We start from the raw sequence: 10,585 nt of genomic DNA, 5'->3' as shown, positions 1-10,585 counted from the left end.
TGCAGCAGTCATATGTCCTGGTCAGCAGCAACCAGGAAGGCTTTAAGTTGTGGGAGAAGCCCTTTAACGTTATTCTGTGGGTAGGTTTGCCACTTTTGTCACGAAAAAATACCGGCTATGGTTGAAAAAAAAAAAAGGGGCATGGCTTATTACGGCATATTATTTGACCTCTGGGCACCTAGTGATCGCAGCCTTGCTGGCTGCTGCATCACTTGACACAGTGGTCCCAGTAGAAATAGCGACACCCCACAGTAGCCCCTGTAGAAATAGTAATATTAACTCCACAATAGTATCAACACCCCTCAGTAATAATATTAACCTCACAATAATAGTAACCCTGCTCAACAATATTAATCCCCCTCAGTAGTAATAGTTCCCCCAACCCATATACCATAAGACGCACCCCCTACTTCCCACCCAAAATTCTGGAAAAAAAATGTACACAAACATAACCCCTAACTACACTACACTACACCTAAAGCAACAAACACTAATACCTACCACCAGCGTTCCAATGAGCTTGCGGGTCCCCGTCGCTCCTGCAGGCTGCCGCGATGTCCTTTCTGCTAGCAGAGCATTTTTTTTCTAGAAATGGGGCTTGAATTCCCCGCCTCCAGCAAAGATAATGCTGTGATTGGCTAGGAGCGTCGGGGACCCGCAAGCACACCGGAACGCCGGCGGTGAGTATTAGACCCTCCAGTGTGATTACCAGCGGGAAGCTGTGTCACCCCGGTTGGGAATCACAGAATACCAGCCTCGGTGTCAGATGGGCGGTCGGAGATAATGTTCAAAAATACCCGCCTGTAATACGGCCAGTAAAAAAAAAAAAAAAACGTCCGGGTGGCAACCCTATCTATGGGGTCAGTATTAGAGATGAGCGAACGTACTAGTTTAGGGCAATTTTGCAATCAAGCATCGCTTTTTTTGAGTAACTGACTAGTCGGGCCAAAAGATTCGGGGGGTGGTGTGGTGGAGCGGGGGGTAGCAGTGGGGAACAGGGGGAAGCTCTCACCCCCCCCCTCCCCACACACACTCCCCTCTGCAACCCCCCACTCACCCCCACACCCCCCGAATCTTTTCGCCCAAGTAGGCAGGTACTCGAAAAAAGTGATGCTCGATTGTGAAATTGCCCCAAACGAGTACGTTCGCTCATATCTAGTCAGTATGAGTGCGGGGACACCAGTGATATTTCTCATTTACCTGCACTCTGAGAATTAGTGGTTCACATATGCATTGACCTTTGTTTAGCTAAAGAGGTCAGCTATACCCTGTGCGAGCGCCATAGCAGTTCTGGCGGAATAAGAAAAGGGTCTGAACTGAACACTGAATGATACTTAACCCCTAACACTTGATGGTGTACAGTTACATCATGTAGGTTTGGTGTTTGCATGGAGGGGATCGGGGGGGGGGGGGGGGGTTGACCCTGCTCCATACAATGCAGTTGACGGCTGTTTCTTAAATTCTGAAAGCAGCATTTAAATCCTCTGATCGATGTTCGGGGAACCCGAAAGACCTTCTGCAATGAGATTGTAGAGTGCCATGCAGTTTCCATGGGCCTTACGCAGCGCTGTCATTGCAGATTTCTCATCAAGCCATGGTATAACGTAATATAATCACAATATAGTGTAATACTATTGTATTACATCATATTGATGGAGCAATCAAACCTTCGCAAGTTCTTGTTCACTATAGGGACTAAAAAAAAATGTAAAATTTAGTTTTGAAAAGTTTTATTAAAAAAAAAAGTAAAAAAAAAAACTTTGCTATATTTAGAATACAAAAAAAATATAAATAAAAAACACTAAAATATATTTGGTATATGTCCAAATATAAAGTCAGATCTATCAAAGTATTATTTACCCTGCAGGGTGAACGTCATCAGAAAAAAAAAAAGTGCAGAAATGCACTTTTGATCAGTCTCCAAGAAGAAAAAAATTAATAAAAAGTAAAAACGTTGTATGTGCTCCAAAATAGTACCAATAGAAACTACAGGATGTCCCACAAAAAAAAAAAAGAGCCCTCGCACAACTAAGTGGATGTTAGAGTAATATGTTTCTTATATTAGCCTTGGCAAACACACGTGCGCGCGTGTGTGTGTGTGTATATCCACCTTCATAGGAAATAGCTAGCAGTTCAATGGTTAACAAGCGCAATACTATACCTTGGTATGTGCAAGCTTAATGTTGCAGCTACATACCTACGCATCTTTCTCACAAGAAGATTCTGAGACGGTCATTCCCATGGGAATGAGCTACTTCTTATCTGCTACTGCATTTCTTTGGTCCAGGCAGGAATATTAATAAAGTCTATGCTACTTGGGTATATAGAAATTACGTGTTTGGTAGCAGCATACACCTGGAGTGTTAACATATGTCAATCAGAGGCATTACATACTTAGCCAATCATGAGCTGTTATGATGTTGGGGGGCGTGCATGTAATTGGTGCGTCATGTTCAACTATATCTGTAATGTGATGTTAACAATAAAGCAGAAGGGTATTAGAGAATGTCTAAGATGAAGTCACTCATATTTGCATGCAAACTTCTCATTATAACCAATTTGGAGCAGATCAGTGAACTCTTCTGGAATATGATATTTATTCCAATAACCATGGAAAAATAAGTTATGACTTTCAGAAGATGGCAGCAGAAAATAATTTTCTTTTTCCAAAGATATTTTTTTTTAAAGTAGGACACCTAAAAAAAATATATTAGGTATCATAGTAATCGTACTGACCCATAGAATAAAGTTAGTGTGTCATTTTTGTGTATGCCGTAGAAACAAGACCCACCAAAGATCACTGAATTTTATTTTTTTTCCCCCAGTTAGAATTCTTAAAAGTCTTTTAGTACATTATATGGTACATAAAATAGCACCACTGAAAAATGCTACTCGTCCCACAAAAAAACAACAAGCCCTCAGACAGCTCAGTTGATAAACAAAATCATTTGGATTGTTTAAAAGTTAGGAGGAAAAACCAAAAATAAAAAAGAGCAGTGTTCTCAAGGGGTTTTTCCATGACTTAAAATTGCTTTTAGAGCCACTCTGTCCTTCTTGGTTGCTGCTGACCCAGACAAGTGACTGCAGCAGCCAATCACTGGATATAGAAGGTCACTGCCGTGGCCAGCGATTAGCTGCAGCAGTCACTTGTCCTGTTCAGCAGCAACCAGGAAGCACGGAGTGGTTGTGAAGCAATTTTAAGTTGGAAACCCCTTTTAATGTTTTCCTCATACCTCCACATTGATAGGGAGATGACATAGTCCTCCTTGGGACAGGAAACAAGGTAGTAGCCAAGAATTAAAGGCCCCTTCCCAGGCAGTGTCTTGGGGGTAAGGCTCGATAGAGCAGGGAAGGTCTCTTGCCTCCCTACTCTTTGCATAAGCTCTTCAGTGACTGGAGCCCTCTGGCCACCCCTGGTAGCATCTTATCTAGCCACACACATGGCCATGCAGATTGGGATATCCACTGGACAAGGGAATCCAGCCTCCAATAATATCACTTCCAGCTACAGCGTCCAATATGTGGACCGGAAGTTCACGGCACATCAGGTTGAAGGTCAGTATACTCTCACAATGAGGCTGGCTCTTCTCAGTAGTGGTTTGTCTCCGCTCCTGTGGGCTCTTTCTCTCAGCCATGTGTCGGCTCCCATTGGTGCTACCGAACCCAGCCATTTAGGTCTGCAGATCTGCTGAAAGGCCTCAGATCTACTGAAAGGCCTCAGCCCTATATATTTCTCCCTCTGCCTCGTCTTATGTGCACTTTGGGTATTGCCCCTGTTTTTTTTGTGGTGTGGGGGGGGGGGGGGTTCCCATATTCAAATCCTGTGGTCCCAAAGGGGTGTGTGTATACCATATATAGTGTTTTAGTTAGGGTAAGGGTTCATGGGTACATTTACTGCAAATCTTTTACGCACATCATACACAACAAATACACATGGAACATGAGTATTTACTGCATATTTTAAACAGCCATAGCCTAATGCACAATGTGTGTAATATGCACCAAAATAAGACATTCTGCATTTTTTACACGTGCCAATAACACAGGTCTTAATGGCTAATGTAAATAAATGGGCTTTTAGCATTGCATATTAAGCAGCAAACGTACATCCATGAGAGTGAGTCCTAAGGACATGGCCTTGTCTCAAAAAAAATGCTGCATATATGAAAAAGTTCTAGCAGCGTCTTGTAAGAAGCCTTTGTGCAGTAAATGCATGGAAATAATTGTGATATATTTTTCAAAAAGGGGATTTTCTATCAACGATTAAAGTAATATAATCAACCAGTGATCAGTAATTGCCTCTTCTACGGCTCACTTGTTTGTTTCTGATATAGAACCAGAACGAAGTATTCTTGGATGCAGATCCCTCTTTCTCAGATGGGGTCACCTCCTTTGCAAAGGAAACTGAATTCCTCCTTAAGGGCTCTTTCACATGAGCGCATATACGTGCCCATGAGAGGCATTGATTTTTAGTGCATCTGTTCACACGGGCGAATATATGGCATGTAAATACCCTGGCAGCATGAAAATTAGACCATATCGCGGCCAGCGCATATACGCTCAGCCAAAACCTAGTTCTGGAACCATCTTTTGGCCAATATACGCCAGTGGGTGCCATAGACTCCTATGGGAGCAGGGAAAGAGAAGGGAGGGGGGGGCATTTATGCAGCGTCTAACGTTGCGAAAAGCTTATAGGTGCCTTTAAATAGGCATTGAAAGCCATCCTGAGGATTTTGGCAGAGCGAGGTTTTTCAGACGGTGTATTTTTTAGCTAAAAATGACGCTCACGGTCGTGTGAATGGACGAGAAAACACTGGCAGCGATCGCGGAAAACCACCCATTCAGGCGCTTATATGAAGCGGGCGTAAAACCCCCGTCTGTGTTAACGTGTCTGTGTGAAAGCGCCCTAAAGTTGTAAGAACTACCATGAAAATAGAGGACTTTAAAGGGCCACAAACAAATCAAAGAGCAAACGTTCCAGGGCTTAGGGAAAAGAAGAAAGGGTCTTTCCAATCCACAAAAATATTAGGAAGTTAAAGGGGTTGTCTCGCGCCAAAACGGTTTTTTTTTTTTGCATAGGCACCCCGTTCGGCGCAGGACAAACCCAAGGGATGTGTTAAAATAAAAATATTACTTACCCGAATCCCGGCTCTGCAACTTCTTCCTTCTTCCTACTTCTTCCTTCACCAAGATGGCCGCCGGGATCTTCACCCACAATGCACCGTGGGTCTTCTCCCATGGTGCACCGTGGGCTCTGTGCGGTCCATTGCCGATTCCAGCCTCCTGATTGGCTGGAATCGGCACACGTGACGGGGCGGAGCTACGAGGACCAGCTCTCCGGCACGAGCGGCCCCATTCACCAGGAAGAAGACCGCACAGCGCAAGCGCATCTAAAAAAGCAACAAGACATCAGAATTAGACGGATCCATGGCGACGGGGACGCTAGCAACGGAGCAGGTAAGTGAATAACTTCTGTATGGCTCATATTTAATGCACGATGTACATTACAAAGTGCATTAATATGGCCATACAGAAGTGTATAACCCCACTTGCTTTCGCGAGACAACCCCTTTAAGAGTCCCCCAGCTATCACATAAACATATGTTGTATAACATTCAAAGGTTTAAAGGGGTATTCCCAGCTCGCCTTTGTGTAGCCAAGACGGGAAACCGCTGCTATAGTCTCCGGCCACTGGGCTCGAGCCAACGAAAATAGCCAAGTGCTTCAGCCCAGAGCGGTTACTGCAGCTCTTGGGAGCTGCAGAAAACAGCATAGCACAGCGTGCCGTAGAGTTACAGAAACCGCATAACACGCTGTGCTTCACGATCTCCATGTAGCTCTTAACCGCTGGGCTGTGGTCGAAAACAGACGGCCGGTTTTCCCATTTTGTTTATGAAAAACACAGATGGAAACACCCCTATAACTTCCAAAACAGAACGGGGTTTTTCCACCTAATTTTTTGTTATATTATTCAGTAAAGTTATCCTTGCATCCCAATAATGCATTGGTCAATAAATGACTATTGGTAGTCATTAGGAAATTATAGTGTTTCTGGTGGCGCAATGACAGCTGTGCTACACGCACGTCACACACACAGCACTGCTACATCGTTCATCCCATACAACAGGGATCAGAAGCAGCACGGCACTGGAGATGAAGGACGACATCACAGTCATGTCCGCCCCTGATCACGACAGTGACGTCAAAAGGTCCTTCGCCAGTGAGGAAGTTACATGCTCCACCCCTTATCACACGACTGACAAAGGTCTTGCATCCTTGTGCAGATTACAGGTGGACTACAAACCCCCTGCGGCCTCAGTTGCTATGGAATACTAATGAACAGTTAGCCGGACAGCAGCCGTGTGTACAGGACCTGTGATGACGCCACTGTCACGTGATCAGGGTTCGGAGCATGTAAGACACTCACAAACCTACTCACTCATGCACGGACAGGCAGGTCATTATTTGGGTTTTTCCTTAACGTCAGAGTGCATAAAATGCCCTCTCCATCAAGATACTATTTCTGGCAAGTGTAATTCTTTAATCAGAAACTTGTGTAGCGCCCCGTGGCTTATAGTGTTTGAAGAGAAAAGAAAAATACTGTGTACACTTACTGTAGGTAGTAATTTCTGCAACATTAGCTCTCACATGGATATTTTCCTTAGGACCCTGTCACAAATCTGTCAGCTCTTGGCAGTTAGACTAGATCATGTTTCGTATCTGCACAGTAACACAATCCTTCCATATATTATACATACATTTTTATTTTTTTTCCTTAAAAGTAAAGAGAAAGCTGGATTCGGTTAAAAAAAAAAAAGCCAGCTGCAGACAGATGTTAGCTGTAAGTCAATAATCATGAAGTGTACTCCTAATGGTGCTATTTGTGTTGCCTTTGTGCAACTTTTTCCCCAAAATGCAGAATATTTTATGCATGGCCTGTCTTTTTACACATTTTTCTGGAGACTCCTCCATAGGGAAAACACACCTAACAAACTGTAAAAAAACCAGAATGCTACAAATGGTGAGGTTGTGAGAGACTGTTTTATCTCGCAGGTCATAAACCATAGCAAAAGGAATGAGCAGAGTTAAGCTTTTGCTTGGCCAGTTTAAAGTCTCCTGCACAGCGGTTGTTGCAACACATGCAGGTTGAAATACAGTCGTCATTAACAATCCTCGTTATGGAACCTTTTTTACTTATCATTTGGGGTTTTTAAAATGGGTAACAGGAAAACCCTCTCCAGAGATCTGTGAAAGTTGGAGACTACCTTAGGGTGATAATTAAACCAGACCCGGCTTTTCTCCCTGTCATCTAATATGTTACTGCAGGGAGCGGAGGAAGATATCACCTTTACCTCCCCCTGCTGACGCGATTGCAGTCAAAAGGCATCATAGGATTTCTTTTAGAGGCTGAAATGGGTGTTCTGACAAACACACAAAGACAAGGACTACTAAAAAATTCAATGGTCATTGGTAAAAGACATTAGTTACAGTTACTTTGGTTTAGAGACAAGGTTTGTGAGGCATGCTTTACACTGAATTCACTTCCACACAGACCACGTGAAAAAAAAGGTGTGACTATATTGAGTATTATGGATCAGTGTGCCATCAGAGTATACAGTTGTAGAATCAGACAGCATATGGACTGGAGATCCGCTCACACAAGCATATAGGGTGAGTAAAGAGAAAAAATCCATACTATAGTTAAATGTGAGCGTTGGGGCTGACAGCTGAGCTCCTGCTCTGAACAGCCGTGAGTGGAAAAATCACCTTTCTCGTCTGTTATCATTGGGGGACACAGCAAAGACCTTGGGTATAGCTTCTGCCACTAGGAGGCGACACTAAGCACAAAAGTGTTAACTCCTCCCACTAGCTATACCCCTCCTGCAAGCAGCATGCTAGCTCAGTTTTTTGCTTAGTGTCTAGGAGGCAGGACTGTCTCTCCTGCTGAGACTATTTTTTTCTTTCTTTTGCATTTTTCAATTTTTCCTATCTTTCCCGGAAGGCCAGGGCATAACGGGGAGGCAGGACTCTCCCGGTTAACCGACCGAGGGCGGCAAACAGAGGTGATGTGTAACCCTCTGTTGTCTGCCGGGCCCCCTCTGAAGAAAAGGAGGCACACTCGGCCACCAAACTGAGTGTGACCCGCCAGCCATAGAGCCCCCCTTATTTATGGTCCGGCATCCACTGCCCCACCAAAGGCAGGCGATGATGGGGAGAAGCTCTGCTGGAGCCCGGGAGCCACCCTACCTCACAAAGGAGGTAAGTATGTGGGTTTATTTTGTTATTGCTGCGCGATTTGCGTTGCGCCTGCTGCGCTACTTTGTTTCCCGTTGCGCTGCTTGTTAGCTGCGCTGCTAGTTATGCCGCCTGCTGCGCTGTTACAGGGCGGCTGCGGCTTATGCCCCGCAGCGCCGATGTTTATGCTGCGCCCGCGGCTGTTTGGTGGGCGCCCGCGGCTTAGGTGCCACGGCGGTATGGTGGACGGCCCTTTTAAAATTGGCGCAGTGTGACCGCGACTGATGTGCTGTCGGCGGCCGCCCGCTCCCAGGCTGCGGCTTAGGCACTACCGACCGTCCGCGGCTGCTGTGTTGGGCCGCCCGGCTGATGTGCCACTGGGCCGCCAGTACTGTCTGCTGTGCTGCCGGCTGCCCGCGTCTACTTGTTGGGCGGCCGCAGCTGATGTGCCACTGGCCGCCCGCGATGTCTCCCCCCGCGGTTGCTGGAGCGGCCGGTGTGCCGCCGGCCGGCCGCGGCCGGTGTGCCGCCGGCCGGCCGCGGCCGGTGTGCCGCCGGCCGGCCGCGGCCGGTGTGCCGCCGGCCGGCCGCGGCCGGTGTGCCGCCGGCCGGCCGCGGCCGGTGTGCCGCCGGCCGGCCGCGGCCGGTGTGCCGCCGGCCGGCCGCGGCCGGTGTGCCGCCGGCCGGCCGCGGCCGGTGTGCCGCCGGCCGGCCGCGGCCGGTGTGCCGCCGGCCGGCCGCGGCCGGTGTGCCGCCGGCCGGCCGCGGCCGGTGTGCCGCCGGCCGGCCGCGGCCGGTGTGCCGCCGGCCGCCCGCGGCCGGTGTGCCGCCGGCCGCCCGCGGCCGATGTGCCGCCGGCCGCCCGCGGCCGATGTGCCGCCGGCCGCCCGCGGCCGATGTGCCGCCGGCCGCCCGCGGCCGATGTGCCGCCGGCCGCCCGCGGCCGATGTGCCGCCGGCCGCCCGCGGCCGATGTGCCGCCGGCCGCCCGCGGCCGATGTGCCGCCGGCCGCCCGCGGCCGATGTGCCGCCGGCCGCCCGCGGCCGATGTGCCGCCGGCCGCCCGCGGCCGATGTGCCGCCGGCCGCCCGCGGCCGATGTGCCGCCGGCCGCCCGCGGCCGATGTGCCGCCGGCCGCCCGCGGCCGATGTGCCGCCGGCCGCCCGCGGCCGATGTGCCGCCGGCCGCCCGCGGCCGATGTGCCGCCGGCCGCCCGCGGCCGATGTGCCGCCGGCCGCCCGCGGCCGATGTGCCGCCGGCCGCCCGCGGCCGATGTGCCGCCGGCCGCCCGCGGCCGATGTGCCGCCGGCCGCCCGCGGCCGATGTGCCGCCGGCCGCCCGCGGCCGATGTGCCGCCGGCCGCCCGCGGCCGATGTGCCGCCGGCCGCCCGCGGCCGATGTGCCGCCGGCCGCCCGCGGCCGATGTGCCGCCGGCCGCCGATGTGCCGCCGGTCGCCCGCGGCCGATGTGCCGCCGGTCGCCCGCGGCCGATGTGCCGCCGGTCGCCCGCGGCCGATGTGCCGCCGGTCGCCCGCGGCCGATGTGCCGCCGGTCGCCCGCGGCTGATGTGCCGCCGGTCGCCCGTGGGTGACGGCCGCGGTTGATGCGCGGCTGATGGCGGCCCCCCGCGGCTGATGTGCCACCGGCCGCCCGCGCCTGTTGGAGGACGGCTGCGGCTTGCGCTGCCGGCCGCCCGCGGCTGGGGTCGCCGTGTTCTCGGCGCGTGCCTGCTGCTCGTTTCGTGCAGGGGCTCCTCGCGCCGTCGGCCGGGCATGCAGACGCCTAGCGGGTGTTTGAATTTTCCCCGCCTAGCGGGCGTTTGAATTTTCCCCGCCTAGCGGGCGACTACCCTGTGGTGCCCCGCGTCCCTTTCTGTAGCGCTGCACAGCCGGTTTGCCGGCCCCACTCTCCGTGTCGGCGCAGGGACATTTTAGAATCGCCTCCAAGCGGCCACGCTCTCGGCGCCACGCGCAGCAGAACAGGCCACGAGATTTTTAGAGGTTGTGCACCAGCATCGCCCCCTACAGCAGCGTTGGTCACATGTTGCCGCCGGTCAGGACAGCTGGTGGATAACCGTATCGCACGGCCACCATTGCCTTGCTGCTGATCAGATTGCGTAGCTCGCGACATTCGGGCGTTCGATTGCCATAGGCTGGCGTATAATGCTACTGTGCAACCCGCTTTGCCCGCAGGCAGCAGCTGACCACTCCTTACGCAATCCTCTCTGTGAAACTGAGGTAGCTGGGACCCCTTCCGTACTACACACAGACTATCGGTGGCTCCCTGGTCGCTGATAGCGCCCCTATTACCCCTTCCATACAGAAGGAGTACCACACAGCTACCCATATCTA

The sequence above is a fragment of the Eleutherodactylus coqui genome, chromosome 7 (genome assembly GCF_035609145.1).
Source record: "Eleutherodactylus coqui strain aEleCoq1 chromosome 7, aEleCoq1.hap1, whole genome shotgun sequence".
NCBI lineage: Eukaryota > Metazoa > Chordata > Amphibia > Anura > Eleutherodactylidae > Eleutherodactylus > Eleutherodactylus coqui.
This window is presented reverse-complemented; position numbering follows the sequence as displayed.